This window comes from Aquarana catesbeiana, linkage group LG06 (genome assembly GCF_042186555.1).
Source record: "Aquarana catesbeiana isolate 2022-GZ linkage group LG06, ASM4218655v1, whole genome shotgun sequence".
In the NCBI taxonomy this organism is placed as follows: domain Eukaryota; kingdom Metazoa; phylum Chordata; class Amphibia; order Anura; family Ranidae; genus Aquarana; species Aquarana catesbeiana.
Genome location: NC_133329.1, coordinates 301766498 through 301786141, shown reverse-complemented (window position 1 = coordinate 301786141; position 19644 = coordinate 301766498). Strand labels below are relative to the sequence as shown.

Here is a 19644-nt window from a genome sequence, read left to right as displayed (position 1 = left end):
TTTTCGTCACGCTTTGAATTTTTTTTTTTCCCAAAACCGGCTCGACGGCATCGGCAAAGACACTCGCCGGCTCTCCCTTTTCGGCGCGACCGCGGGGAAAACGCTGAGGGGGCACCCGGATTTGAACCGAGGACCTCTCGATCTGCAGTCGAATGCTCTGCCACTGAGCTATGCCCCCCTCGCCTTTTCGTCACGCTTTGAATTTTTTTTTTTCCCAAAACCGGCTCGACGGCATCGGCAAAGATACTCGCCGGCTCTCCCTTTTCGGCGCGACCGCGGGCAAAACGCTGAGGGGGCACCCGCATTTGAACCGAGGACCTCTCGATCTGCAGTCGAATGCTCTGCCACTGAGCTATGCCCCCCTCGCCTTTTCGTCACGCTTTGAATTTTTTTTTTTTTCCCAAAACCGGCTCGACGGCATCGGCAAAGACACTCGCCGGCTCTCCCTTTTCGGCGCGACCGCGGGCAAAACGCTGAGGGGGCACCCGGATTTGAACCGAGTACCTCTCGATCTGCAGTCGAATGCTCTGCCACTGAGCTATGCCCCCCTCGCTTTTTCGTCACGCTTTGAATTTTTTTTTTTTTCCCAAAACCGGCTCGACGGCATCGGCAAAGACACACGCCGGCTCTCCCTTTTCGGCGCAAAAGCGGGCAAAACGCTGAGGGGGCACCCGGATTTGAACTGAGGACCTCTCGATCTGCAGTCGAATGCTCTGCCACTGAGCTATGCCCCCTCGCCTTTTCGTCATGCTTTGAATTTTTTTTTTTTTCCCCAAAACCGGCTCGACGGCATCGGCAAAGACACTCGCCGGGTCTCCCTTTTCGGCGCGACCGCGGGCAAAACGCTGAGGGGGCACCCGGATTTGAACCGAGGACCTCTCGATCTGCAGTTGAATGCTCTGCCACTGAGCTATGCCCCCCTCGCCTTTTCGCCACGCTTTCAATTTTTTTTTTTTTTCTCCAAAACCGGCTCGACGGCATCGGCAAAGACACTCGCCGGCTCTCCCTTTTCGGCGCGACCGCGGGCAAAACGCTGAGGGGGCACCCGGATTTGAACCGAGGACCTCTCGATCTGCAGTCGAATGCTCTGCCACTGAGCTATGCCCCCCTTGCCTTTTCGTCACGCTTTGAATTTTTTTTTTTTTTTTTCCCAAAACCGGCTCGACGGCATCGGCAAAGACACTCGCCGGCTCTCCCTTTTCGGCACGACCGCGGGCAAAACGCTGAGGGGGCACCCAGATTCGAACCGAGGACCTCTCGATCTGCAGTCGAATGCTCTGCCACTGAGCTATGCCCCCCTTGCCTTTTCGTCACGCTTTGAATTTTTTTTTTTCCCAAAACCGGCTCGACGGCATCGGCAAAGACACTCGCCGGCTCTCCCTTTTCGGCGCGACCGTGGGCAAAACGCTGAGGGGGCACCCGGATTTGAACCGAGGACCTCTCGATCTGCAGTCAAATGCTCTGCCACTGAGCTATGCCCCCCTCGCCTTTTCGTCTCGCTTTGAATTTTTTTTTTTTTTTTTCCCAAAACCGGCTCGACGGCATCAGCAAAGACACTCGCCGGCTCTCCCTTTTCGGCGCGACCAAAATGCTGAGGGGGCACCCGGATTTGAACCAAGGACCTCTCGATCTGCAGTCGAATGCTCTGCCACTGAGCTATGCCCCCCTCGCCTTTTCGTCACGCTTTGAATTTTTTTTTTTTTTTTCCCAAAACCGGCTCGACGGCATCGGCAAAACACACTCGCCGGCTCTCCCTTTTCGGCGCGACCGCGGGCAAAACGCTGAGGAGGCAACCGGATTTGAACCGAGGACCTCTCGATCTGCAGTCGAATGCTCTGCCACTGAGCTATGCCACCCTCGCCTTTTCGTCACGCTTTGAATTTTTTTTTTTTTTCCCCAAAACCGGCTCGACGGCATCGGCAAAGACACTCGCCGGCTCTCCCTTTTCGGCGCGACCGTGGGCAAAACGCTGAGGGGGCACCCGGATTTGAACCGAGGACCTCTCGATCTGCAGTCGAATGCTCTGCCACTGAGCTATGCCCCCCTCGCCTTTTTGTCACGCTTTGAATTTTTTTTTTTTTTTGCCAAAACCGGCTCGACGGCATCGGCAAAGACACTCGCCGGCTCTCCCTTTTCGGCGCGACCGCGGGCAAAACACTGAGGGGGCACCCGGATTTGAACCGAGGACCTCTCGATCTGCAGTCGAATGCTCTGCCACTGAGCTATGCCCCCCTTGCCTTTTCGTCACGCTTTGAATTTTTTTTTTTCCCAAAACCGGCTCGACGGCATCGGCAAAGACACTCGCCGGCTCTCCCTTTTCGGCGCGACCGTGGGCAAAACGCTGAGGGGGCACCCGGATTTGAACCGAGGACCTCTCGATCTGCAGTCAAATGCTCTGCCACTGAGCTATGCCCCCCTCGCCTTTTCGTCTCGCTTTGAATTTTTTTTTTTTTTTTTTCCCAAAACCGGCTCGACGGCATCAGCAAAGACACTCGCCGGCTCTCCCTTTTCGGCGCGACCAAAATGCTGAGGGGGCACCCGGATTTGAAACAAGGACCTCTCGATCTGCAGTCGAATGCTCTGCCACTGAGCTATGCCCCCCTCGCCTTTTCGTCACGCTTTGAATTTTTTTTTTTTTTCCCAAAACCGGCTCGACGGCATCGGCAAAAGACACTCGCCGGCTCTCCCTTTTCGGCGCGACCGCGGGCAAAACGCTGAGGAGGCAACCGGATTTGAACCGAGGACCTCTCGATCTGCAGTCGAATGCTCTGCCACTGAGCTATGCCACCCTCGCCTTTTCGTCACGCTTTGAATTTTTTTTTTTTTTTTCCAAAACCGGCTCGACGGCATCGGCAAAGACACTCGCCGGCTCTCCCTTTTCGGCGCGACCGCGGGCAAAACGCTGAGGGGGCACCCGGATTTGAACCGAGGACCTCTCGATCTGCAGTCGAATGCTCTGCCACTGAGCTATGCCCCCCTCGCCTTTTCGTCACGCTTTGAATTTTTTTTTTTTTTTTTTTCCCAAAACCGGCTCGACGGCATCGGCAAAGACACTCGCCGGCTCTCCCTTTTCGGCGCGACCGCGGGCAAAATGCTGAGGGGGCACCCGGATTTGAACCGAGGACCTCTCGATCTGCAGTCGAATGCTCTGCCACTGAACTATGCCCCCCTCGCCTTTTCGTCACGCTTTGAATTTTTTTTTTTTTTTTCCAAAACCGGCTCGACGGCATCGGCAAAGACACTCGCCGGCTCTCCCTTTTCGGCGCGACCGCGGGCAAAACGCTGAGGGGGCACCCGGATTTGAACCGAGGACCTCTCGATCTGCAGTCGAATGCTCTGCCACTGAGCTATGCCCCCCTCGCCTTTTCGTCACGCTTTGAATTTTTTTTTTTTTTTTTTTTCCCAAAACCGGCTCGACGGCATCGGCAAAGACACTCGCCGGCTCTCCCTTTTCGGCGCGACCGCGGGCAAAATGCTGAGGGGGCACCCGGATTTGAACCGAGGACCTCTCGATCTGCAGTCGAATGCTCTGCCACTGAACTATGCCCCCCTCGCCTTTTCGTCACGCTTTGAATTTTTTTTTTTTTTTCCCAAAACCGGCTCGACGGCATCGGCAAAGACACTCGCCGGCTCTCCCTTTTCGGCGCGACCGTGGGCAAAACGCTGAGGGGGCACCCGGATTTGAACCGAGGACCTCTCGATCTGCAGTCAAATGCTCTGCCACTGAGCTATGCCCCCCTCGCCTTTTCGTCTCGCTTTGAATTTTTTTTTTTTTTTTTTCCCAAAACCGGCTCGACGGCATCAGCAAAGACACTCGCCGGCTCTCCCTTTTCGGCGCGACCAAAATGCTGAGGGGGCACCCGGATTTGAAACAAGGACCTCTCGATCTGCAGTCGAATGCTCTGCCACTGAGCTATGCCCCCCTCGCCTTTTCGTCACGCTTTGAATTTTTTTTTTTTTTCCCAAAACCGGCTCGACGGCATCGGCAAAAGACACTCGCCGGCTCTCCCTTTTCGGCGCGACCGCGGGCAAAACGCTGAGGAGGCAACCGGATTTGAACCGAGGACCTCTCGATCTGCAGTCGAATGCTCTGCCACTGAGCTATGCCACCCTCGCCTTTTCGTCACGCTTTGAATTTTTTTTTTTTTTTTCCAAAACCGGCTCGACGGCATCGGCAAAGACACTCGCCGGCTCTCCCTTTTCGGCGCGACCGCGGGCAAAACGCTGAGGGGGCACCCGGATTTGAACCGAGGACCTCTCGATCTGCAGTCGAATGCTCTGCCACTGAGCTATGCCCCCCTCGCCTTTTCGTCACGCTTTGAATTTTTTTTTTTTTTTTTTTCCCAAAACCGGCTCGACGGCATCGGCAAAGACACTCGCCGGCTCTCCCTTTTCGGCGCGACCGCGGGCAAAATGCTGAGGGGGCACCCGGATTTGAACCGAGGACCTCTCGATCTGCAGTCGAATGCTCTGCCACTGAACTATGCCCCCCTCGCCTTTTCGTCACGCTTTGAATTTTTTTTTTTTTTTTCCCAAAACCGGCTCGACGGCATCGGCAAAGACACTCGCCGGCTCTCCCTTTTCGGCGCGACCGCGGGCAAAACGCTGAGGGGGCACCCTCTCGATCTGCAGTCGAATGCTCTGCCACTGAGCTATGCCCCCCTCGCCTTTTCGTCACGCTTTGAATTTTTTTTTTTTCCCAAAACCGGCTCGACGGCATCGGCAAAGACACTCGCCGGCTCTCCCTTTTCGGCGCGACCGCGGGCAAAACGCTGAGGGGGCACCCTCTCGATCTGCAGTCGAATGCTCTGCCACTGAGCTATGCCCCCCTCGCCTTTTCGTCACGCTTTGAATTTTTTTTTTTTTTTTTTCCCAAAACCGGCTCGACGGCATCGGCAAAGACACTCACCGGCTCTCCCTTTTCGGCGCGACCGCGGGCAAAACGCTGAGGGGGCACCCGGATTTGAACCGAGGACCTCTTGATCTGCAGTCGAATGCTCTGCCACTGAGCTATGCCCCCCTCGCCTTTTCGTCACGCTTTGAATTTTTTTTTTTTTTTTCTTCCCAAAACCGGCTCGACGGCATCGGCAAAGACACTCGCCGGCTCTCCCTTTTCGGCGCGACCGCGGGTAAAACGCTGAGGGGGCACCCGGATTTGAACCGAGGACCTCTCGACCTGCAGTCGAATGCTCTGCCACTGAGCTATGCCCCCCTCGCCTTCTCATCACGCTTTGAATTTTTTTTTTTTTTTTTTCCCAAAACCGGCTCGACGGCATCGGCAAAGACACTCGCCGGCTCTGCCACTGAGCTATGCCCCCCTCGCCTTTTCGTCACGCTTTGAATTTTTTTTTTTTTTCCCAAAACCGGCACGATGGCATCGGCAAAGACCCTCGCCGGCTCTCCCTTTTCGGCGCGACCGCGGGCAAAACGCTGAGGGGGCACCCGGATTTGAACCGAGGACCTCTCGATCTGCAGTCGAATGCTCTGCCACTGAGCTATGCCCCCCTCGACTTTTCGTCACGCTTTGAATTTTTTTTTTTTTTTTCCCCAAAACCGGCTCGACGGCATCGGCAAAGACACTCGCCGGCTCTCCCTTTTCGGCGCGACCGCGGGCAAAACGCTGAGGGGGCACCCGGATTTGAACCGAGGACCTCTCGATCTGCAGTCGAATGCTCTGCCACTGAGCTATGCCCCCCTCGCCTTTTTGTCACGCTTTGATTTTTTTTTTTTTTCCAAAACCGGCTCGACGGCATCGGCAAAGACACTCGCCGGCTCTCCCTTTTCGGCGCGACCGCGGGCAAAACGCTGAGGGGGCACCCGGATTTGAACCGAGGACCTCTCGATCTGCAGTCGAATGCTCTGCCACTGAGCTATGCCCCCCTCGCCTTTTTGTCACGCTTTGATTTTTTTTTTTTTTCCAAAACCGGCTCGACGGCATCGGCAAAGACACTCGCCGGCTCTCCCTTTTCGGCGCGACTGCGGGCAAAACGCTGAGGGGGCACCCGGATTTGAACTGAGGACCTCTCGATCTGCAGTCGAATGCTCTGCCACTGAGCTATGCCCCCCTCGCCTTTTTGTCACGCTTTGATTTTTTTTTTCCAAAACCGGCTCGACGGCATCGGCAAAGACACTCGCCGGCTCTCCCTTTTCGGCGCGACTGCGGGCAAAACGCTGAGGGGGCACCCGGATTTGAACCGAGGACCTCTCGATCTGCAGTCGAATGCTCTGCCACTGAGCTATGCCCCCCTCACCTTTTCGTCATGCTTTGAATTTTTTTTTTTTTTTTTTCCCCAAAACCGGCTCGACGGCATCGGCAAAGACACTCGTCGGCTCTCCCTTTTCGGCGCGACCGCGGGCAAAACGCTGAGGGGGCACGCGGATTTGAACCGAGGACCTCTCGATCTGCAGTCGAATGCTCTGCCACTGAGCTATGCCCCCCTCGCCTTTTTGTCAAGCTGTGAATTTTTTTTTTTTTTTTCCCCAAAACCGGCTCGACGGCATCGGCAAAGACACTCGCCGGCTCTCCCTTTTCGGCGCGACCGCGGGCAAAACGCTGAGGGGGCACCCGGATTTGAACCGAGGACCTCCCGATCTGCAGTCGAATGCTCTGCCACTGAGCTATGCCCCCCTCACCTTTTTGTCACGCTTTGAATTTTTTTTTTTTTTCCCCAAAACCGGCTCGACGGCATCGGCAAAGACACTCGCCGGCTCTCCCTTTTCGGCGCGACCGCGGGCAAAACGCTGAGGGGGCACTCGGATTTGAACCGAGGAACTCTCGATCTGCAGTCGAATGCTCTGCCACTGAGCTATGCCACCCTCGCCTTTTCGTCACGCTTTGAATTTTTTTTTTTTTTTTTCCCCCAAAACCGGCTCGACGGCATCGGCAAAGACACTCGCCGGCTCTCCCTTTTCGGCGCGACCGCGGGCAAAATGCTGAGGGGGCACCCGGATTTGAACCGAGGACCTCTCGATCTGCAGTCGAATGCTCTTCCACTGAGCTATGCCCCCCTCGCCTTTTCGTCACGCTTTGAATTTTTTTTTTCCCAAAACCGGCTCGACGGCATCGGCAAAGACACTCGCCGGCTCTCCCTTTTCGGCGCGACCGCGGGCAAAACGCTGAGGGGGCACCCGGATTTGAACCGAGGACCTCTCGATCTGCAGTCGAATGCTCTGCCACTGAGCTATGCCCCCCTCGCCATTTCGTCACGCTTTGAATTTTTTTTTTTTTTTTTTTTTCTTCCCAAAACCGGCTCGACGGCATCGGCAAAGACACTCGCCGGCTCTCCCTTTTCGGCGCGACCGCGGGCAAAACGCTGAGGGGGCACCCGGATTTGAACCGAGGACCTCTCGATCTGCAATCGAATGCTCTGCCACTGAGCTATGCCCCCCTCGCCTTTTCGTCACGCTTTGAATTTTTTTTTTTTTCCCAAAACCGGCTCGACGGCATCGGCAAAGACACTCGCCGGCTCTCCCTTTTCGGCGCGACCGCGGGCAAAACGCTGAGGGGGCACCCGGATTTGAACCGAGGACCTCTCGATCTGCAGTCGAATGCTCTGCCACTGAGCTATGCCCCCCTCGCCTTTTTGTCACGCTTTGATTTTTTTTTTTTTTCCAAAACCGGCTCGACGGCATCGGCAAAGACACTCGCCGGCTCTCCCTTTTCGGCGCGACCGCGGGCAAAACGCTGAGGGGGCACTCGGATTTGAACCGAGGAACTCTCGATCTGCAGTCGAATGCTCTGCCACTGAGCTATGCCACCCTCGCCTTTTCGTCACGCTTTGAATTTTTTTTTTTTTTTTTCCCCCAAAACCGGCTCGACGGCATCGGCAAAGACACTCGCCGACTCTCCCTTTTCGGCGCGACCGCGGGCAAAATGCTGAGGGGGCACCCGGATTTGAACCGAGGACCTCTCGATCTGCAGTCGAATGCTCTGCCACTGAGCTATGCCCCCCTCGCCTTTTCGTCACGCTTTGAATTTTTTTTTTCCCAAAACCGGCTTGACGGCATCGGCAAAGACACTCGCCGGCTCTCCCTTTTCGGCGCGACCGCGGGCAAAACGCTGAGGGGGCACCCGGATTTGAACCGAGGACCTCTCGATCTGCAGTCGAATGCTCTGCCACTGAGCTATGCCCCCCTCGCCATTTCGTCACGCTTTGAATTTTTTTTTTTTTTTTTTTTTCTTCCCAAAACCGGCTCGACGGCATCGGCAAAGACACTCGCCGGCTCTCCCTTTTCGGCGCGACCGCGGGCAAAACGCTGAGGGGGCACCCGGATTTGAACCGAGGACCTCTCGATCTGCAGTCGAATGCTCTGCCACTGAGCTATGCCCCCCTCGCCTTTTCGTCACGCTTTGAATTTTTTTTTTTTTCTCAAAACCGGCTCGACGGCATCGGCAAAGACACTCGCCGGCTCTCCCTTTTCGGCGCGACCGCGGGCAAAACGCTGAGGGGGCACCCGGATTTGAACCGAGGACCTCTCGATCTGCAGTCGAATGCTCTGCCACTGAGCTATGCCCCCCTCGCCTTTTTGTCACGCTTTGATTTTTTTTTTTTTTCCAAAACCGGCTCGACGGCATCGGCAAAGACACTCGCCGGCTCTCCCTTTTCGGCGCGACTGCGGGCAAAATGCTGAGGGGGCACCCGGATTTGAACCGAGGACCTCTCGATCTGCAGTCGAATGCTCTGCCACTGAGCTATGCCCCCCTCGCCTTTTTGTCACGCTTTGATTTTTTTTTTCCAAAACCGGCTCGACGGCATCGGCAAAGACACTCGCCGGCTCTCCCTTTTCGGCGTGACTGCGGGCAAAACGCTGAGGGGGCACCCGGATTTGAACCGAGGACCTCTCGATCTGCAGTCGAATGCTCTGCCACTGAGCTATGCCCCCTCGCCTTTTCGTCATGCTTTGAATTTTTTTTTTTTTTTTTTCCCCAAAACCGGCTCGACGGCATCGGCAAAGACACTCGTCGGCTCTCCCTTTTCGGCGCGACCGCGGGCAAAACGCTGAGGGGGCACGCGGATTTGAACCGAGGACCTCTCGATCTGCAGTCGAATGCTCTGCCACTGAGCTATGCCCCCCTCGCCTTTTTGTCAAGCTGTGAATTTTTTTTTTTTTTTTCCCCAAAACCGGCTCGACGGCATCGGCAAAGACACTCGCCGGCTCTCCCTTTTCGGCGCGACCGCGGGCAAAACGCTGAGGGGGCACCCGGATTATGAACCGAGGACCTCCCGATCTGCAGTCGAATGCTCTGCCACTGAGCTATGCCCCCCTCACCTTTTTGTCATGCTTTGAATTTTTTTTTTTTCCCCAAAACCGGCTCGACGGCATCGGCAAAGACACTCGCCGGCTCTCCCTTTTCGGCGCGACCGCGGGCAAAACGCTGAGGGGGCACCCGGATTTGAACCGAGGACCTCTCGATCTGCAGTCGAATGCTCTGCCACTGAGCTATGCCCCCCTCGCCTTTTCGTCACGCTTTGAATTTTTTTTTTCCCAAAACCGGCTCGACGGCATCGGCAAAGACACTCGCCGGCTCTCCCTTTTCGGCGCGACCGCGGGCAAAACGCTGAGGGGGCACCCGGATTTGAACCGAGGACCTCTCGATCTGCAGTCGAATGCTCTGCCACTGAGCTATGCCCCCCTCGCCATTTCGTCACGCTTTGAATTTTTTTTTTTTTTTTTTTCTTCCCAAAACCGGCTCGACGGCATCGGCAAAGACACTCGCCGGCTCTCCCTTTTCGGCGCGACCGCGGGCAAAACGCTGAGGGAGCACCCGGATTTGAACCGAAGACCTCTCGATCTGCAGTCGAATGCTCTGCCACTGAGCTATGCCCCCCTCGCCTTTTCGTCACGCTTTGAATTTTTTTTTTTTTCCAAAACCGGCTCGACGGCATCGGCAAAGACACTCGCCGGCTCTCCCTTTTCGGCGCGACCGCGGGCAAAACGCTGAGGGGGCACCCGGATTTGAACTGAGGACCTCTCGATCTGCAGTCGAATGCTCTGCCACTGAGCTATGCCCCCCTCACCTTTTCGTCACGCTTTGAATTTTTTTTTTTTTTTTTTCCCAAAACCGGCTCGACGGCATCGGCAAAGACACTCGCCGGCTCTCCCTTTTCGGCGCGACTGCGGGCAAAACGCTGAGGGGGCACCCTCTCGATCTGCAGTCGAATGCTCTGCCACTGAGCTATGCCCCCCTCGCCTTTTCGTCACGCTTTCACGTCGCCGACTCTCCCTTTTCGGCGCGACCGCGGGCAAAACGCTGAGGGGGCACCCGGATTTGAACCGAGGATCCGGGTGCCCCCTCAGCGTTTTTTTCCCAAAACCGGCTCGACGGCATCGGCAAAGACACTCTCTCGATCAGCAGTCGAATGCTCTGCCACTCCTCTCGATCTGCAGTCGAATGCTCTGCCACTGAGCTATGCCCCCCTCGCCTTTTCGTCACGCTTTCACGTCGCCGACTCTCCCTTTTCGGCGCGACCGCGGGCAAAACGCTGAGGGGGCACCCGGATTTGAACCGAGGATCCGGGTGCCCCCTCAGCGTTTTTTTCCCAAAACCGGCTCGACGGCATCGGCAAAGACACTCGCCGGCTCTCCCTTTTCGGCGCGACCGCGGGCAAAATGCTGAGAGGGCTCCCAGATTTGAACCGAGGACCTCTCGATCTGCAGTCGAATGCTCTGCCACTGAGCTATGCCCCCCTCGCCTTTTCGTCACGCTTTGAATTTTTTTTTTTTTTTTTTCCCAAAACCGGCTCGACGGCATCGGCAAAGACACTCGCCGGCTCTCCCTTTTCGGCGCGACCGCGGGCAAAATGCTGAGGGGGCACCCGGATTTGAACCGAAGACCTCTCGATCTGCAGTCGAATGCTCTGCCACTGAGCTATGCCCCCCTCGCCTTTTCGTCATGCTTTGAATTTTTTTTTTTCCCCAAAACCGGCTCGACGGCATCGGCAAAGACACTCGCCGGCTCTCCCTTTTCAGCGCGACCGCGGGCAAAACGCTGAGGGGGCACCCGGATTTGAACCGAGGACCTCTCGATCTGCAGTCGAATGCTCTGCCACTGAGCTATGCCCCCCTCGCCTTTTCGTCACGCTTTGAATTTTTTTTTTTTTTTTTCCCAAAACCGGCTCGACGGCATCGGCAAAGACACTCGCCGGCTCTCCCTTTTCGGCGCAACCGCGGGCAAAACGCTGAGGGGGCACCCGGATTTGAACTGAGGACCTCTCGATCTGCAGTCGAATGCTCTGCCAGTGAGCTATGCCCCCCTCGCCTTTTCGTCATGCTTTGAATTTTTTTTTTTTTTTTCCAAAACCGGCTCGACGGCATCGGCAAAGACACTCGCCGACTCTCCCTTTTCGGCGCGACCGCGGGCAAAACGCTGAGGGGGCACCCGGATTTGAACCGAGGATCCGGGTGCCCCCTCAGCGTTTTTTTCCCAAAACCGGCTCTGCTATGCCCCCCTCGCCTTTTCGTCACGCTTTGAATTTTTTTTTTTTTTTTTTTTTTCCCAAAACCGGCTCGATGGCATCGGCAAAGACACTCGCCGGCTCTCCCTTTTCGGCGCGACCGCGGGCAAAACGCTGAGGGGGCACCCGGATTTGAACCGAGGACCTCTCGATCTGCAGTCGAATGCTCTGCCACTGAGCTATGCCCCCCTCGCCTTTTCGTCATGCTTTGAATTTTTTTTTTTTTTCCAAAACCGGCTCGACGGCATCGGCAAAGACACTCGCCGACTCTCCCTTTTCGGCGCGACTGCGGGCAAAACGCTGAGGGGGCACCCGGATTTGAACCGAGGATCCGGGTGCCCCCTCAGCGTTTTTTTCCCAAAACCGGCTCGACGGCATCGGCAAAGACACTCGCCGGCTCTCCCTTTTCGGCGCGACCGCGGGCAAAACGCTGAGGGGGCACCCGGATTTGAACCGAGGATCCGGGTGCCCCCTCAGCGTTTTTTTCCCAAAACCGGCTCGACGGCATCGGCAAAGACACTCGCCGGCTCTCCCTTTTCGGCGCGACCGCGGGCAAAACGCTGAGGGGGCACCCGGATTTGAACCGAGGACCTCTCGATCTGCAGTCGAATGCTCTGCCACTGAGCTATGCCCCCCTCGCCTTTTCGTCACGCTTTGAATTTTTTTTTTTTTTTTTTCCCAAAACCGGCTCGACGGCATCGGCAAAGACACTCGCCGGCTCTCCCTTTTCGGCGCGACCGCGGGCAAAACGCTGAGGGGGCACCCGGATTTGAACCGAGGACCTCTCGATCTGCAGTCGAATGCTCTGCCACTGAGCTATGCCCCCCTCGCCTTTTCGTCACGCTTTGAATTTTTTTTTTTTTTTTTTTCCCAAAACCGGCTCGACGGCATCGGCAAAGACACTCGCTGGCTCTCCCTTTTCGGCGCGACTGCGGGCAAAACGCTGAGGGGGCACCCTCTCGATCTGCAGTCGAATGCTCTGCCACTGAGCTATGCCCCCCTCGCCTTTTCGTCACGCTTTGAATTTTTTTTTGTTTTTTTTTCCCAAAACCGGCTCGACGGCATCGGCAAAGACACTCGCCGGCTCTCCCTTTTCGGCGCGACCGCGGGCAAAACGCTGAGGGGGCACCTGGATTTGAACCGAGGACCTCTCGATCTGCAGTCGAATGCTCTGCCACTGAGCTATGCCCCCCTCGCCTTTTCGTCACGCTTTGAATTTTTTTTTTTTTTTTTTTCCCAAAACCGGCTCGACGGCATCGGCAAAGACACTCGCCGGCTCTCCCTTTTCGGCGCGACCGCGGGCAAAACGCTGAGGGGGCACCCGGATTTGAACCGAGGACCTCTCGATCTGCAGTCGAATGCTCTGCCACTGAGCTATGCCCCCCTCGCCTTTTCGTCAAGCTTTGAATTTTTTTTTTTTTTTTTCCCAAAACCGGCTCGACGGCATCGGCAAAGACACTCGCCGGCTCTCCCTTTTCGGCGCGACCGCGGGCAAAACGCTGAGGGGGCACCCGGATTTGAACCGAGGACCTCTCGATCTGCAGTCGAATGCTCTGCCACTGAGCTATGCCCCCCTTGCCTTTTTGTCACGCTTTGATTTTTTTTTTTTTCCAAAACCGGCTCGACGGCATCGGCAAAGACACTCGCCGGCTCTCCCTTTTCGGCGCGACCGCGGGCAAAAGGCTGAGGGGGCACCCGGATTTGAACCGAGGACCTCTCGATCTGCAGTCGAATGCTCTGCCACTGAGCTATGCCCCCCTCGCCTTTTCGTCATGCTTTGAATTTTTTTTTTTTTTTTCCCCAAAACCGGCTCGACGGCATCGGCAAAGACACTCGCCGGCTCTCCCTTTTCGGCGCGACCGCGGGCAAAACGCTGATCGGGCACGCGGATTTGAACTGAGGACCTCTCGATCTGCACTCGAATGCTCTGCCACTGAGCTATGCCCCCCTCGCCTTTTTGTCAAGCTGTGAATTTTTTTTTTTTTTTTCCCCAAAACCGGCTCGACGGCATCGGCAAAGACACTCGCCGGCTCTCCCTTTTCGGCGCGACCGCGGGCAAAACGCTGAGGGGGCACCCGGATTTGAACCGAGGACCTCCCGATCTGCAGTCGAATGCTCTGCCACTGAGCTATGCCCCCCTCACCTTTTTGTCACGCTTTGAATTTTTTTTTTTTTTTACCCAAAACCGGCTCGACGGCATCGGCAAAGACACTCGCCGGCTCTCCCTTTTCGGCGCGACCGCGGGCAAAACGCTGAGGGGGCACTCGGATTTGAACCGAGGACCTCTCGATCTGCAGTCGAATGCTCTGCCACTGAGCTATGCCACCCTCGCCTTTTCGTCACGCTTTGAATTTTTTTTTTTTCCTCAAAACCGGCTCGACGGCATCGGCAAAGACACTCGCCGGCTCTCCCTTTTCGGCGCGACCGCGGGCAAAACGCTGAGGGGGCACCCGGATTTGAACCGAGGACCTCTCGATCTGCAGTCGAATGCTCTGCCACTGAGCTATGCCCCCCTCGCCTTTTCGTCACGCTTTGAATTTTTTTTTTCCCAAAACCGGCTCGACGGCATCGGCAAAGACACTCGCCGGCTCTCCCTTTTCGGCGCGACCGCGGGCAAAACGCTGAGGGGGCACCCGGATTTGAACCGAGGACCTCTCGATCTGCAGTCGAATGCTCTGCCACTGAGCTATGCCCCCCTCGCCTTTTCGTCAAGCTTTGAATTTTTTTTTTTTTTTTTCCCAAAACCGGCTCGACGGCATCGGCAAAGACACTCGCCGGCTCTCCCTTTTCGGCGCGACCGCGGGCAAAACGCTGAGGGGGCACCCGGATTTGAACCGAGGACCTCTCGATCTGCAGTCGAATGCTCTGCCACTGAGCTATGCCCCCCTCGCCTTTTTGTCACGCTTTGATTTTTTTTTTTTTCCAAAACCGGCTCGACGGCATCGGCAAAGACACTCGCCGGCTCTCCCTTTTCGGCGCGACCGCGGGCAAAAGGCTGAGGGGGCACCCGGATTTGAACCGAGGACCTCTCGATCTGCAGTCGAATGCTCTGCCACTGAGCTATGCCCCCCTCGCCTTTTCGTCATGCTTTGAATTTTTTTTTTTTTTTTTCCCCAAAACCGGCTCGACGGCATCGGCAAAGACACTCGCCGGCTCTCCCTTTTCGGCGCGACCGCGGGCAAAACGCTGATCGGGCACGCGGATTTGAACTGAGGACCTCTCGATCTGCACTCGAATGCTCTGCCACTGAGCTATGCCCCCCTCGCCTTTTTGTCAAGCTGTGAATTTTTTTTTTTTTTTTCCCCAAAACCGGCTCGACGGCATCGGCAAAGACACTCGCCGGCTCTCCCTTTTCGGCGCGACCGCGGGCAAAACGCTGAGGGGGCACCCGGATTTGAACCGAGGACCTCCCGATCTGCAGTCGAATGCTCTGCCACTGAGCTATGCCCCCCTCACCTTTTTGTCACGCTTTGAATTTTTTTTTTTTTTTACCCAAAACCGGCTCGACGGCATCGGCAAAGACACTCGCCGGCTCTCCCTTTTCGGCGCGACCGCGGGCAAAACGCTGAGGGGGCACTCGGATTTGAACCGAGGACCTCTCGATCTGCAGTCGAATGCTCTGCCACTGAGCTATGCCACCCTCGCCTTTTCGTCACGCTTTGAATTTTTTTTTTTTCCTCAAAACCGGCTCGACGGCATCGGCAAAGACACTCGCCGGCTCTCCCTTTTCGGCGCGACCGCGGGCAAAACGCTGAGGGGGCACCCGGATTTGAACCGAGGACCTCTCGATCTGCAGTCGAATGCTCTGCCACTGAGCTATGCCCCCCTCGCCTTTTCGTCACGCTTTGAATTTTTTTTTTCCCAAAACCGGCTCGACGGCATCGGCAAAGACACTCGCCGGCTCTCCCTTTTCGGCGCGACCGCGGGCAAAACGCTGAGGGGGCACCCGGATTTGAACCGAGGACCTCTCAATCTGCAGTCGAATGCTCTGCCACTGAGCTATGCCCCCCTCGCCTTTTCGTCACGCTTTGAATTTTTTTTTTTTTTTTTTTTCCCAAAACCGGCTCGACGGCATCGGCAAAGACACTCGCCGGCTCTCCCTTTTCGGCGCGACCGCGGGCAAAACGCTGAGGGGGCACCCGGATTTGAACCGAAGACCTCTCGATCTGCAGTCGAATGCTCTGCCACTGAGCTATGCCCCCCTCGCCTTTTCGTCACGCTTTGAATTTTTTTTTTTTTTTTCCAAAACCGGCTCGACGGCATCGGCAAAGACACTCGCCGGCTCTCCCTTTTCGGCGCGACCGCGGGCAAAACGCTGAGGGGGCACCCGGATTTGAACCGAGGACCTCTCGATCTGCAGTCGAATGCTCTGCCACTGAGCTATGCCCCCCTCGCCTTTTCGTCACGCTTTGAATTTTTTTTTTTTTTTTTTTTCCCAAAACCGGCTCGACGGCATCGGCAAAGACACTCGCCGGCTCTCCCTTTTCGGCGTGACTGCGGGCAAAACGCTGAGGGGGCACCCTCTCGATCTGCAGTCGAATGCTCTGCCACTGAGCTATGCCCCCGAGCTATGCCCCCCTCGCCTTTTCGTCACGCTTTGAATTTTTTTTTTTTTTTTTTTCCCAAAACCGGCTCGACGGCATCGGCAAAGACACTCGCCGGCTCTCCCTTTTCGGCGCGACCGCGGGCAAAACGCTGAGGGGGCACCCTCTCGATCTGCAGTCGAATGCTCTGCCACTGAGCTATGCCCCCCTCGCCTATTCGTCACGCTTTGAATTTTTTTTTTTTTTTTCCCAAAACCGGCTCGACGGCATCGGCAAATACACTCGCCGGCTCTCCCTTTTCGGCGCGACCGCGGGCAAAATGCTGAGGGGGCACCCGGATTTGAACCGAGGACCTCTCGATCTGCAGTCGAACGCTCTGCCACTGAGCTATGCCCCCCTCGCCTTTTCGTCACGCTTTGAATTTTTTTTTCTTCTTTTTCCCAAAACCGGCTCGACGGCATCGGCAAAGACACTCGCCGGCTCTCCCTTTTCGGCGCGACCGCGGGCAAAACCCTGAGGGGGCACCCGGATTTGAACCGAGGACCTCTCGATCTGCAGTCGAATGCTCTGCCACTGAGCTATGCCCCCCTCGCCTTTTCGTCATGCTTTGAATTTTTTTTTTTTTTTCCCAAAACCGGCTCGACGGCATCGGCAAAGACACTCGCCGGCTCTCCCTTTTCGGCGCGACCGCGGGCAAAACGCTGAGGGGGCACCCGGATTTGAACCGAGGACCTCTCGATCTGCAGTCGAATGCTCTGCCACTGAGCTATGCCCCCCTCGCCTTTTCGTCACGCTTTGAATTTTTTTTTTTTTTTTTACCAAAACCGGCTCGACGGCATCGGCAAAGACACTCGCCGGCTCTCCCTTTTCGGCGCGACCGCGGGCAAAACGCTGAGGGGGCACCCGGATTTGAACCGAGGACCTCTCGATCTGCAGTCGAATGCTCTGCCACTGAGCTATGCCCCCCTCGCCTTTTCGTCACGCTTTGAATTTTTTTTTTTTTTTTTTCCCAAAACCGGCTCGACGGCATCGGCAAAGACACTCGCCGGCTCTCCCTTTTCGGCGCGACCGCGGGCAAAACGCTGAGGGGGCACCCGGATTTGAACCGAGGACCTCTCGATCTGCAGTCGAATGCTCTGCCACTGAGCTATGCCCCCCTCGCCTTTTCGTCACGCTTTGAATTTTTTTTTTTTTTTCCCAAAACCGGCTCGACGGCATCGGCAAAGACACTCGCCGGCTCTCCCTTTTCGGCGCGACCGCGGGCAAAACGCTGAGGGGGCACCCGGATTTGAACCGAGGACCTCTCGATCTGCAGTCGAATGCTCTGCCACTGAGCTATGCCCCCCTCGCCTTTTCGTCACGCTTTGAATTTTTCCAAAACCGGCTCGACGGCATCAGCAAAGACACTCGCCGGCTCACCCTTTTCGGCGCGACCGCGGGCAAAATGCTGAGGGGGCACCCGGCTCTCCCTTTTCGGCGCGACCGCGGGCAAAATGCTGAGGGGGCACCCGGATTTGAACCGAGGACCTCTCGATCTGCAGTCGAATGCTCTGCCACTGAGCTATGCCCCCCTCGCCTTTTCGTCACGCTTTGAATTTTTTTTTTTTTTTCCTAAAACCGGCTCGACGGCATCGGCAAAGACACTCGCCGGCTCTCCCTTTTCGGCGCGACCGCGGGCAAAACGCTGAGGGGGCACCCGGATTTGAACCGAGGACCTCTCGATCTGCAGTCGAATGCTCTGCCACTGAGCTATGCCCCCCTCGCCTTTTCGTCACGCTTTGAATTTTTCCAAAACCGGCTCGACGGCATCGGCAAAGACACTCGCCGGCTCTCCCTTTTCGGCGCGACCGCGGGCAAAACGCTGAGGGGGCACCCGGATTTGAACCGAGGACCTCTCGATCTGCAGTCGAATGCTCTGCCACTGAGCTATGCCCCCCTCGCCTTTTCGTCACGCTTTGAATTTTTTTTTTTTTTTTTTCCCAAAACCGGCTCGACGGCATCGGCAAAGACACTCGCCGGCTCTCCCTTTTCGGCGCGACCGCGGGCAAAACGCTGAGGGGGCACCCGGATTTGAACCGAGGACCTCTCGATCTGCAGTCGAATGCTCTGCCACTGAGCTATGCCCCCCTCGCCTTTTCGTCACGCTTTGAATTTTTTTTTTTTTTTCCCAAAACCGGCTCGACGGCATCGGCAAAGACACTCGCCGGCTCTCCCTTTTCGGCGCGACCGCGGGCAAAACGCTGAGGGGGCACCCGGATTTGAACCGAGGACCTCTCGATCTGCAGTCGAATGCTCTGCCACTGAGCTATGCCCCCCTCGCCTTTTCGTCACGCTTTGAATTTTTCCAAAACCGGCTCGACGGCATCAGCAAAGACACTCGCCGGCTCTCCCTTTTCGGCGCGACCGCGGGCAAAATGCTGAGGGGGCACCCGGCTCTCCCTTTTCGGCGCGACCGCGGGCAAAATGCTGAGGGGGCACCCGGATTTGAACCGAGGACCTCTCGATCTGCAGTCGAATGCTCTGCCACTGAGCTATGCCCCCCTCGCCTTTTCGTCACGCTTTGAATTTTTTTTTTTTTTTCCTAAAACCGGCTCGACGGCATCGGCAAAGACACTCGCCGGCTCTCCCTTTTCGGCGCTACCGCGGGCAAAACGCTGAGGGGGCACCCGGATTTGAACCGAGGACCTCTCGATCTGCAGTCGAATGCTCTGCCACTGAGCTATGCCCCCCTCGCCTTTTCGTCACGCTTTGAATTTTTCCAAAACCGGCTCGACGGCATCGGCAAAGACACTCGCCTGCTCTCCCTTTTCGGCGCGACCGCGGGCAAAACGCTGAGGGGGCACCCGGATTTGAACCGAGGACCTCTCGATCTGCAGTCGAATGCTCTGCCACTGAGCTCTGCCCCCCTCGCCTTTTCGTCACGCTTTGAATTTTTTTTTTTTTTTTCCAAAACCGGCTCGACGGCATCGGCAAAGACACTCGCCGGCTCTCCCTTTTCGGCGCGACCGCGGGCAAAACGCTGAGGGGGCACCCGGATTTGAACCGAGGACCTCTCGATCTGCAGTCGAATGCTCTGCCACTGAGCTATGCCTCCCTCGCCTTTTCGTCACGCTTTGAATTTTTTTTTTTTTTTCCCAAAACCGGCTCGACGGCATCGGCAAAGACACTCGCCGGCTCTCCCTTTTCGGCGCGACCGCGGGCAAAACGCTGAGGGGGCACCCGGATTTGAACCGAGGACCTCTCGATCTGCAGTCGAATGCTCTGCCACTGAGATTTGCCCCCCTCGCCTTTTCGTCACGCTTTGAATTTTTTTTTTTTTTTTTTCCCAAAACCGGCTCGACGGCATCGGCAAAGATACTCGCCGGCTCTCCCTTTTCGGCGCGACCGCGGGCAAAACGCTGAGGGGGCACCCTCTCGATCTGCAGTCGAATGCTCTGCCACTGAGCTATGCCCCCCTCGCCTTTTCGTCATGCTTTGAATTTTTTTTTTTTTTTCCCAAAACCGGCTCGACGGCATCGGCAAAGACACTCGCCGGCTCTCCCTTTTCGGCGCGACCGCAAAGACACTCGCCGGCTCGACGGCATCGGCAAAGACACTCGCCGACTCTCCCTTTTCGGCGCGACCGCGGGCAAAACGCTGAGGGG

At 56.4% G+C, this 19644-nt stretch overlaps 90 non-coding genes across 90 annotated transcripts; all 90 read right to left on the bottom strand.

Annotated features, from left to right (window-relative positions):
- Positions 1-106: 106 nt before the first annotated feature.
- Positions 107-178, bottom strand: TRNAC-GCA (transfer RNA cysteine (anticodon GCA)). The gene has a single exon. It is a non-coding gene; the product is annotated as a tRNA-Cys (tRNA).
- Positions 179-290: 112 nt separating this feature from the next.
- TRNAC-GCA (transfer RNA cysteine (anticodon GCA)) lies at positions 291-362 on the bottom strand. Its single transcript has one exon. It is a non-coding gene; the product is annotated as a tRNA-Cys (tRNA).
- A 114-nt stretch (positions 363-476) lies between these two features.
- Positions 477-548, bottom strand: TRNAC-GCA (transfer RNA cysteine (anticodon GCA)). The gene has a single exon. It is a non-coding gene; the product is annotated as a tRNA-Cys (tRNA).
- Positions 549-662: 114 nt separating this feature from the next.
- Positions 663-734, bottom strand: TRNAC-GCA (transfer RNA cysteine (anticodon GCA)). The gene has a single exon. It is a non-coding gene; the product is annotated as a tRNA-Cys (tRNA).
- Positions 735-848: 114 nt separating this feature from the next.
- Positions 849-920, bottom strand: TRNAC-GCA (transfer RNA cysteine (anticodon GCA)). The gene has a single exon. It is a non-coding gene; the product is annotated as a tRNA-Cys (tRNA).
- A 116-nt stretch (positions 921-1036) lies between these two features.
- On the bottom strand, positions 1037-1108 carry TRNAC-GCA (transfer RNA cysteine (anticodon GCA)). The gene has a single exon. It is a non-coding gene; the product is annotated as a tRNA-Cys (tRNA).
- Positions 1109-1226: 118 nt separating this feature from the next.
- On the bottom strand, positions 1227-1298 carry TRNAC-GCA (transfer RNA cysteine (anticodon GCA)). The gene has a single exon. It is a non-coding gene; the product is annotated as a tRNA-Cys (tRNA).
- Positions 1299-1410: 112 nt separating this feature from the next.
- On the bottom strand, positions 1411-1482 carry TRNAC-GCA (transfer RNA cysteine (anticodon GCA)). The gene has a single exon. It is a non-coding gene; the product is annotated as a tRNA-Cys (tRNA).
- A 112-nt stretch (positions 1483-1594) lies between these two features.
- Positions 1595-1666, bottom strand: TRNAC-GCA (transfer RNA cysteine (anticodon GCA)). Its single transcript has one exon. It is a non-coding gene; the product is annotated as a tRNA-Cys (tRNA).
- A 118-nt stretch (positions 1667-1784) lies between these two features.
- TRNAC-GCA (transfer RNA cysteine (anticodon GCA)) lies at positions 1785-1856 on the bottom strand. Its single transcript has one exon. It is a non-coding gene; the product is annotated as a tRNA-Cys (tRNA).
- A 116-nt stretch (positions 1857-1972) lies between these two features.
- Positions 1973-2044, bottom strand: TRNAC-GCA (transfer RNA cysteine (anticodon GCA)). The gene has a single exon. It is a non-coding gene; the product is annotated as a tRNA-Cys (tRNA).
- A 116-nt stretch (positions 2045-2160) lies between these two features.
- TRNAC-GCA (transfer RNA cysteine (anticodon GCA)) lies at positions 2161-2232 on the bottom strand. Its single transcript has one exon. It is a non-coding gene; the product is annotated as a tRNA-Cys (tRNA).
- Positions 2233-2344: 112 nt separating this feature from the next.
- TRNAC-GCA (transfer RNA cysteine (anticodon GCA)) lies at positions 2345-2416 on the bottom strand. Its single transcript has one exon. It is a non-coding gene; the product is annotated as a tRNA-Cys (tRNA).
- A 113-nt stretch (positions 2417-2529) lies between these two features.
- Positions 2530-2601, bottom strand: TRNAC-GCA (transfer RNA cysteine (anticodon GCA)). The gene has a single exon. It is a non-coding gene; the product is annotated as a tRNA-Cys (tRNA).
- Positions 2602-2717: 116 nt separating this feature from the next.
- TRNAC-GCA (transfer RNA cysteine (anticodon GCA)) lies at positions 2718-2789 on the bottom strand. The gene has a single exon. It is a non-coding gene; the product is annotated as a tRNA-Cys (tRNA).
- Positions 2790-2905: 116 nt separating this feature from the next.
- On the bottom strand, positions 2906-2977 carry TRNAC-GCA (transfer RNA cysteine (anticodon GCA)). The gene has a single exon. It is a non-coding gene; the product is annotated as a tRNA-Cys (tRNA).
- A 120-nt stretch (positions 2978-3097) lies between these two features.
- Positions 3098-3169, bottom strand: TRNAC-GCA (transfer RNA cysteine (anticodon GCA)). The gene has a single exon. It is a non-coding gene; the product is annotated as a tRNA-Cys (tRNA).
- A 116-nt stretch (positions 3170-3285) lies between these two features.
- Positions 3286-3357, bottom strand: TRNAC-GCA (transfer RNA cysteine (anticodon GCA)). Its single transcript has one exon. It is a non-coding gene; the product is annotated as a tRNA-Cys (tRNA).
- A 121-nt stretch (positions 3358-3478) lies between these two features.
- TRNAC-GCA (transfer RNA cysteine (anticodon GCA)) lies at positions 3479-3550 on the bottom strand. Its single transcript has one exon. It is a non-coding gene; the product is annotated as a tRNA-Cys (tRNA).
- Positions 3551-3666: 116 nt separating this feature from the next.
- TRNAC-GCA (transfer RNA cysteine (anticodon GCA)) lies at positions 3667-3738 on the bottom strand. Its single transcript has one exon. It is a non-coding gene; the product is annotated as a tRNA-Cys (tRNA).
- Positions 3739-3851: 113 nt separating this feature from the next.
- On the bottom strand, positions 3852-3923 carry TRNAC-GCA (transfer RNA cysteine (anticodon GCA)). Its single transcript has one exon. It is a non-coding gene; the product is annotated as a tRNA-Cys (tRNA).
- Positions 3924-4039: 116 nt separating this feature from the next.
- On the bottom strand, positions 4040-4111 carry TRNAC-GCA (transfer RNA cysteine (anticodon GCA)). The gene has a single exon. It is a non-coding gene; the product is annotated as a tRNA-Cys (tRNA).
- A 116-nt stretch (positions 4112-4227) lies between these two features.
- TRNAC-GCA (transfer RNA cysteine (anticodon GCA)) lies at positions 4228-4299 on the bottom strand. The gene has a single exon. It is a non-coding gene; the product is annotated as a tRNA-Cys (tRNA).
- Positions 4300-4419: 120 nt separating this feature from the next.
- On the bottom strand, positions 4420-4491 carry TRNAC-GCA (transfer RNA cysteine (anticodon GCA)). Its single transcript has one exon. It is a non-coding gene; the product is annotated as a tRNA-Cys (tRNA).
- A 457-nt stretch (positions 4492-4948) lies between these two features.
- TRNAC-GCA (transfer RNA cysteine (anticodon GCA)) lies at positions 4949-5020 on the bottom strand. Its single transcript has one exon. It is a non-coding gene; the product is annotated as a tRNA-Cys (tRNA).
- A 120-nt stretch (positions 5021-5140) lies between these two features.
- On the bottom strand, positions 5141-5212 carry TRNAC-GCA (transfer RNA cysteine (anticodon GCA)). Its single transcript has one exon. It is a non-coding gene; the product is annotated as a tRNA-Cys (tRNA).
- Positions 5213-5433: 221 nt separating this feature from the next.
- On the bottom strand, positions 5434-5505 carry TRNAC-GCA (transfer RNA cysteine (anticodon GCA)). The gene has a single exon. It is a non-coding gene; the product is annotated as a tRNA-Cys (tRNA).
- A 118-nt stretch (positions 5506-5623) lies between these two features.
- Positions 5624-5695, bottom strand: TRNAC-GCA (transfer RNA cysteine (anticodon GCA)). The gene has a single exon. It is a non-coding gene; the product is annotated as a tRNA-Cys (tRNA).
- Positions 5696-5808: 113 nt separating this feature from the next.
- Positions 5809-5880, bottom strand: TRNAC-GCA (transfer RNA cysteine (anticodon GCA)). The gene has a single exon. It is a non-coding gene; the product is annotated as a tRNA-Cys (tRNA).
- Positions 5881-5993: 113 nt separating this feature from the next.
- TRNAC-GCA (transfer RNA cysteine (anticodon GCA)) lies at positions 5994-6065 on the bottom strand. The gene has a single exon. It is a non-coding gene; the product is annotated as a tRNA-Cys (tRNA).
- A 109-nt stretch (positions 6066-6174) lies between these two features.
- Positions 6175-6246, bottom strand: TRNAC-GCA (transfer RNA cysteine (anticodon GCA)). Its single transcript has one exon. It is a non-coding gene; the product is annotated as a tRNA-Cys (tRNA).
- Positions 6247-6366: 120 nt separating this feature from the next.
- Positions 6367-6438, bottom strand: TRNAC-GCA (transfer RNA cysteine (anticodon GCA)). The gene has a single exon. It is a non-coding gene; the product is annotated as a tRNA-Cys (tRNA).
- Positions 6439-6556: 118 nt separating this feature from the next.
- TRNAC-GCA (transfer RNA cysteine (anticodon GCA)) lies at positions 6557-6628 on the bottom strand. Its single transcript has one exon. It is a non-coding gene; the product is annotated as a tRNA-Cys (tRNA).
- A 116-nt stretch (positions 6629-6744) lies between these two features.
- Positions 6745-6817, bottom strand: TRNAC-GCA (transfer RNA cysteine (anticodon GCA)). Its single transcript has one exon. It is a non-coding gene; the product is annotated as a tRNA-Cys (tRNA).
- Positions 6818-6936: 119 nt separating this feature from the next.
- Positions 6937-7008, bottom strand: TRNAC-GCA (transfer RNA cysteine (anticodon GCA)). Its single transcript has one exon. It is a non-coding gene; the product is annotated as a tRNA-Cys (tRNA).
- Positions 7009-7119: 111 nt separating this feature from the next.
- On the bottom strand, positions 7120-7191 carry TRNAC-GCA (transfer RNA cysteine (anticodon GCA)). Its single transcript has one exon. It is a non-coding gene; the product is annotated as a tRNA-Cys (tRNA).
- Positions 7192-7316: 125 nt separating this feature from the next.
- On the bottom strand, positions 7317-7388 carry TRNAC-GCA (transfer RNA cysteine (anticodon GCA)). Its single transcript has one exon. It is a non-coding gene; the product is annotated as a tRNA-Cys (tRNA).
- Positions 7389-7502: 114 nt separating this feature from the next.
- Positions 7503-7574, bottom strand: TRNAC-GCA (transfer RNA cysteine (anticodon GCA)). Its single transcript has one exon. It is a non-coding gene; the product is annotated as a tRNA-Cys (tRNA).
- Positions 7575-7687: 113 nt separating this feature from the next.
- TRNAC-GCA (transfer RNA cysteine (anticodon GCA)) lies at positions 7688-7760 on the bottom strand. Its single transcript has one exon. It is a non-coding gene; the product is annotated as a tRNA-Cys (tRNA).
- Positions 7761-7879: 119 nt separating this feature from the next.
- TRNAC-GCA (transfer RNA cysteine (anticodon GCA)) lies at positions 7880-7951 on the bottom strand. The gene has a single exon. It is a non-coding gene; the product is annotated as a tRNA-Cys (tRNA).
- Positions 7952-8062: 111 nt separating this feature from the next.
- TRNAC-GCA (transfer RNA cysteine (anticodon GCA)) lies at positions 8063-8134 on the bottom strand. Its single transcript has one exon. It is a non-coding gene; the product is annotated as a tRNA-Cys (tRNA).
- A 125-nt stretch (positions 8135-8259) lies between these two features.
- TRNAC-GCA (transfer RNA cysteine (anticodon GCA)) lies at positions 8260-8331 on the bottom strand. Its single transcript has one exon. It is a non-coding gene; the product is annotated as a tRNA-Cys (tRNA).
- A 114-nt stretch (positions 8332-8445) lies between these two features.
- TRNAC-GCA (transfer RNA cysteine (anticodon GCA)) lies at positions 8446-8517 on the bottom strand. The gene has a single exon. It is a non-coding gene; the product is annotated as a tRNA-Cys (tRNA).
- A 113-nt stretch (positions 8518-8630) lies between these two features.
- TRNAC-GCA (transfer RNA cysteine (anticodon GCA)) lies at positions 8631-8702 on the bottom strand. The gene has a single exon. It is a non-coding gene; the product is annotated as a tRNA-Cys (tRNA).
- A 109-nt stretch (positions 8703-8811) lies between these two features.
- On the bottom strand, positions 8812-8883 carry TRNAC-GCA (transfer RNA cysteine (anticodon GCA)). The gene has a single exon. It is a non-coding gene; the product is annotated as a tRNA-Cys (tRNA).
- A 119-nt stretch (positions 8884-9002) lies between these two features.
- Positions 9003-9074, bottom strand: TRNAC-GCA (transfer RNA cysteine (anticodon GCA)). The gene has a single exon. It is a non-coding gene; the product is annotated as a tRNA-Cys (tRNA).
- Positions 9075-9192: 118 nt separating this feature from the next.
- On the bottom strand, positions 9193-9265 carry TRNAC-GCA (transfer RNA cysteine (anticodon GCA)). The gene has a single exon. It is a non-coding gene; the product is annotated as a tRNA-Cys (tRNA).
- Positions 9266-9379: 114 nt separating this feature from the next.
- On the bottom strand, positions 9380-9451 carry TRNAC-GCA (transfer RNA cysteine (anticodon GCA)). Its single transcript has one exon. It is a non-coding gene; the product is annotated as a tRNA-Cys (tRNA).
- Positions 9452-9562: 111 nt separating this feature from the next.
- Positions 9563-9634, bottom strand: TRNAC-GCA (transfer RNA cysteine (anticodon GCA)). Its single transcript has one exon. It is a non-coding gene; the product is annotated as a tRNA-Cys (tRNA).
- A 123-nt stretch (positions 9635-9757) lies between these two features.
- TRNAC-GCA (transfer RNA cysteine (anticodon GCA)) lies at positions 9758-9829 on the bottom strand. The gene has a single exon. It is a non-coding gene; the product is annotated as a tRNA-Cys (tRNA).
- Positions 9830-9942: 113 nt separating this feature from the next.
- Positions 9943-10014, bottom strand: TRNAC-GCA (transfer RNA cysteine (anticodon GCA)). Its single transcript has one exon. It is a non-coding gene; the product is annotated as a tRNA-Cys (tRNA).
- A 603-nt stretch (positions 10015-10617) lies between these two features.
- Positions 10618-10689, bottom strand: TRNAC-GCA (transfer RNA cysteine (anticodon GCA)). Its single transcript has one exon. It is a non-coding gene; the product is annotated as a tRNA-Cys (tRNA).
- Positions 10690-10808: 119 nt separating this feature from the next.
- On the bottom strand, positions 10809-10880 carry TRNAC-GCA (transfer RNA cysteine (anticodon GCA)). Its single transcript has one exon. It is a non-coding gene; the product is annotated as a tRNA-Cys (tRNA).
- Positions 10881-10993: 113 nt separating this feature from the next.
- TRNAC-GCA (transfer RNA cysteine (anticodon GCA)) lies at positions 10994-11065 on the bottom strand. The gene has a single exon. It is a non-coding gene; the product is annotated as a tRNA-Cys (tRNA).
- Positions 11066-11183: 118 nt separating this feature from the next.
- Positions 11184-11255, bottom strand: TRNAC-GCA (transfer RNA cysteine (anticodon GCA)). Its single transcript has one exon. It is a non-coding gene; the product is annotated as a tRNA-Cys (tRNA).
- Positions 11256-11573: 318 nt separating this feature from the next.
- Positions 11574-11645, bottom strand: TRNAC-GCA (transfer RNA cysteine (anticodon GCA)). Its single transcript has one exon. It is a non-coding gene; the product is annotated as a tRNA-Cys (tRNA).
- A 374-nt stretch (positions 11646-12019) lies between these two features.
- On the bottom strand, positions 12020-12091 carry TRNAC-GCA (transfer RNA cysteine (anticodon GCA)). The gene has a single exon. It is a non-coding gene; the product is annotated as a tRNA-Cys (tRNA).
- A 119-nt stretch (positions 12092-12210) lies between these two features.
- TRNAC-GCA (transfer RNA cysteine (anticodon GCA)) lies at positions 12211-12282 on the bottom strand. Its single transcript has one exon. It is a non-coding gene; the product is annotated as a tRNA-Cys (tRNA).
- A 294-nt stretch (positions 12283-12576) lies between these two features.
- TRNAC-GCA (transfer RNA cysteine (anticodon GCA)) lies at positions 12577-12648 on the bottom strand. Its single transcript has one exon. It is a non-coding gene; the product is annotated as a tRNA-Cys (tRNA).
- A 120-nt stretch (positions 12649-12768) lies between these two features.
- Positions 12769-12840, bottom strand: TRNAC-GCA (transfer RNA cysteine (anticodon GCA)). Its single transcript has one exon. It is a non-coding gene; the product is annotated as a tRNA-Cys (tRNA).
- Positions 12841-12958: 118 nt separating this feature from the next.
- TRNAC-GCA (transfer RNA cysteine (anticodon GCA)) lies at positions 12959-13030 on the bottom strand. Its single transcript has one exon. It is a non-coding gene; the product is annotated as a tRNA-Cys (tRNA).
- A 112-nt stretch (positions 13031-13142) lies between these two features.
- Positions 13143-13214, bottom strand: TRNAC-GCA (transfer RNA cysteine (anticodon GCA)). The gene has a single exon. It is a non-coding gene; the product is annotated as a tRNA-Cys (tRNA).
- A 308-nt stretch (positions 13215-13522) lies between these two features.
- TRNAC-GCA (transfer RNA cysteine (anticodon GCA)) lies at positions 13523-13594 on the bottom strand. Its single transcript has one exon. It is a non-coding gene; the product is annotated as a tRNA-Cys (tRNA).
- A 117-nt stretch (positions 13595-13711) lies between these two features.
- On the bottom strand, positions 13712-13784 carry TRNAC-GCA (transfer RNA cysteine (anticodon GCA)). The gene has a single exon. It is a non-coding gene; the product is annotated as a tRNA-Cys (tRNA).
- Positions 13785-13897: 113 nt separating this feature from the next.
- TRNAC-GCA (transfer RNA cysteine (anticodon GCA)) lies at positions 13898-13969 on the bottom strand. Its single transcript has one exon. It is a non-coding gene; the product is annotated as a tRNA-Cys (tRNA).
- Positions 13970-14080: 111 nt separating this feature from the next.
- Positions 14081-14152, bottom strand: TRNAC-GCA (transfer RNA cysteine (anticodon GCA)). Its single transcript has one exon. It is a non-coding gene; the product is annotated as a tRNA-Cys (tRNA).
- A 118-nt stretch (positions 14153-14270) lies between these two features.
- Positions 14271-14342, bottom strand: TRNAC-GCA (transfer RNA cysteine (anticodon GCA)). The gene has a single exon. It is a non-coding gene; the product is annotated as a tRNA-Cys (tRNA).
- Positions 14343-14454: 112 nt separating this feature from the next.
- On the bottom strand, positions 14455-14526 carry TRNAC-GCA (transfer RNA cysteine (anticodon GCA)). The gene has a single exon. It is a non-coding gene; the product is annotated as a tRNA-Cys (tRNA).
- Positions 14527-14835: 309 nt separating this feature from the next.
- TRNAC-GCA (transfer RNA cysteine (anticodon GCA)) lies at positions 14836-14907 on the bottom strand. The gene has a single exon. It is a non-coding gene; the product is annotated as a tRNA-Cys (tRNA).
- Positions 14908-15024: 117 nt separating this feature from the next.
- On the bottom strand, positions 15025-15097 carry TRNAC-GCA (transfer RNA cysteine (anticodon GCA)). Its single transcript has one exon. It is a non-coding gene; the product is annotated as a tRNA-Cys (tRNA).
- A 113-nt stretch (positions 15098-15210) lies between these two features.
- TRNAC-GCA (transfer RNA cysteine (anticodon GCA)) lies at positions 15211-15282 on the bottom strand. The gene has a single exon. It is a non-coding gene; the product is annotated as a tRNA-Cys (tRNA).
- A 111-nt stretch (positions 15283-15393) lies between these two features.
- Positions 15394-15465, bottom strand: TRNAC-GCA (transfer RNA cysteine (anticodon GCA)). Its single transcript has one exon. It is a non-coding gene; the product is annotated as a tRNA-Cys (tRNA).
- Positions 15466-15586: 121 nt separating this feature from the next.
- Positions 15587-15658, bottom strand: TRNAC-GCA (transfer RNA cysteine (anticodon GCA)). Its single transcript has one exon. It is a non-coding gene; the product is annotated as a tRNA-Cys (tRNA).
- Positions 15659-15774: 116 nt separating this feature from the next.
- Positions 15775-15846, bottom strand: TRNAC-GCA (transfer RNA cysteine (anticodon GCA)). Its single transcript has one exon. It is a non-coding gene; the product is annotated as a tRNA-Cys (tRNA).
- Positions 15847-16325: 479 nt separating this feature from the next.
- On the bottom strand, positions 16326-16397 carry TRNAC-GCA (transfer RNA cysteine (anticodon GCA)). Its single transcript has one exon. It is a non-coding gene; the product is annotated as a tRNA-Cys (tRNA).
- A 119-nt stretch (positions 16398-16516) lies between these two features.
- On the bottom strand, positions 16517-16588 carry TRNAC-GCA (transfer RNA cysteine (anticodon GCA)). Its single transcript has one exon. It is a non-coding gene; the product is annotated as a tRNA-Cys (tRNA).
- Positions 16589-16704: 116 nt separating this feature from the next.
- TRNAC-GCA (transfer RNA cysteine (anticodon GCA)) lies at positions 16705-16776 on the bottom strand. The gene has a single exon. It is a non-coding gene; the product is annotated as a tRNA-Cys (tRNA).
- Positions 16777-16894: 118 nt separating this feature from the next.
- Positions 16895-16966, bottom strand: TRNAC-GCA (transfer RNA cysteine (anticodon GCA)). Its single transcript has one exon. It is a non-coding gene; the product is annotated as a tRNA-Cys (tRNA).
- Positions 16967-17085: 119 nt separating this feature from the next.
- Positions 17086-17157, bottom strand: TRNAC-GCA (transfer RNA cysteine (anticodon GCA)). Its single transcript has one exon. It is a non-coding gene; the product is annotated as a tRNA-Cys (tRNA).
- A 116-nt stretch (positions 17158-17273) lies between these two features.
- On the bottom strand, positions 17274-17345 carry TRNAC-GCA (transfer RNA cysteine (anticodon GCA)). The gene has a single exon. It is a non-coding gene; the product is annotated as a tRNA-Cys (tRNA).
- A 154-nt stretch (positions 17346-17499) lies between these two features.
- Positions 17500-17571, bottom strand: TRNAC-GCA (transfer RNA cysteine (anticodon GCA)). Its single transcript has one exon. It is a non-coding gene; the product is annotated as a tRNA-Cys (tRNA).
- A 116-nt stretch (positions 17572-17687) lies between these two features.
- TRNAC-GCA (transfer RNA cysteine (anticodon GCA)) lies at positions 17688-17759 on the bottom strand. Its single transcript has one exon. It is a non-coding gene; the product is annotated as a tRNA-Cys (tRNA).
- Positions 17760-17864: 105 nt separating this feature from the next.
- Positions 17865-17936, bottom strand: TRNAC-GCA (transfer RNA cysteine (anticodon GCA)). Its single transcript has one exon. It is a non-coding gene; the product is annotated as a tRNA-Cys (tRNA).
- A 119-nt stretch (positions 17937-18055) lies between these two features.
- Positions 18056-18127, bottom strand: TRNAC-GCA (transfer RNA cysteine (anticodon GCA)). Its single transcript has one exon. It is a non-coding gene; the product is annotated as a tRNA-Cys (tRNA).
- Positions 18128-18243: 116 nt separating this feature from the next.
- On the bottom strand, positions 18244-18315 carry TRNAC-GCA (transfer RNA cysteine (anticodon GCA)). The gene has a single exon. It is a non-coding gene; the product is annotated as a tRNA-Cys (tRNA).
- A 154-nt stretch (positions 18316-18469) lies between these two features.
- TRNAC-GCA (transfer RNA cysteine (anticodon GCA)) lies at positions 18470-18541 on the bottom strand. The gene has a single exon. It is a non-coding gene; the product is annotated as a tRNA-Cys (tRNA).
- Positions 18542-18657: 116 nt separating this feature from the next.
- Positions 18658-18729, bottom strand: TRNAC-GCA (transfer RNA cysteine (anticodon GCA)). The gene has a single exon. It is a non-coding gene; the product is annotated as a tRNA-Cys (tRNA).
- A 105-nt stretch (positions 18730-18834) lies between these two features.
- Positions 18835-18906, bottom strand: TRNAC-GCA (transfer RNA cysteine (anticodon GCA)). The gene has a single exon. It is a non-coding gene; the product is annotated as a tRNA-Cys (tRNA).
- Positions 18907-19022: 116 nt separating this feature from the next.
- On the bottom strand, positions 19023-19094 carry TRNAC-GCA (transfer RNA cysteine (anticodon GCA)). Its single transcript has one exon. It is a non-coding gene; the product is annotated as a tRNA-Cys (tRNA).
- A 116-nt stretch (positions 19095-19210) lies between these two features.
- TRNAC-GCA (transfer RNA cysteine (anticodon GCA)) lies at positions 19211-19282 on the bottom strand. Its single transcript has one exon. It is a non-coding gene; the product is annotated as a tRNA-Cys (tRNA).
- Positions 19283-19644: the final 362 nt, after the last annotated feature.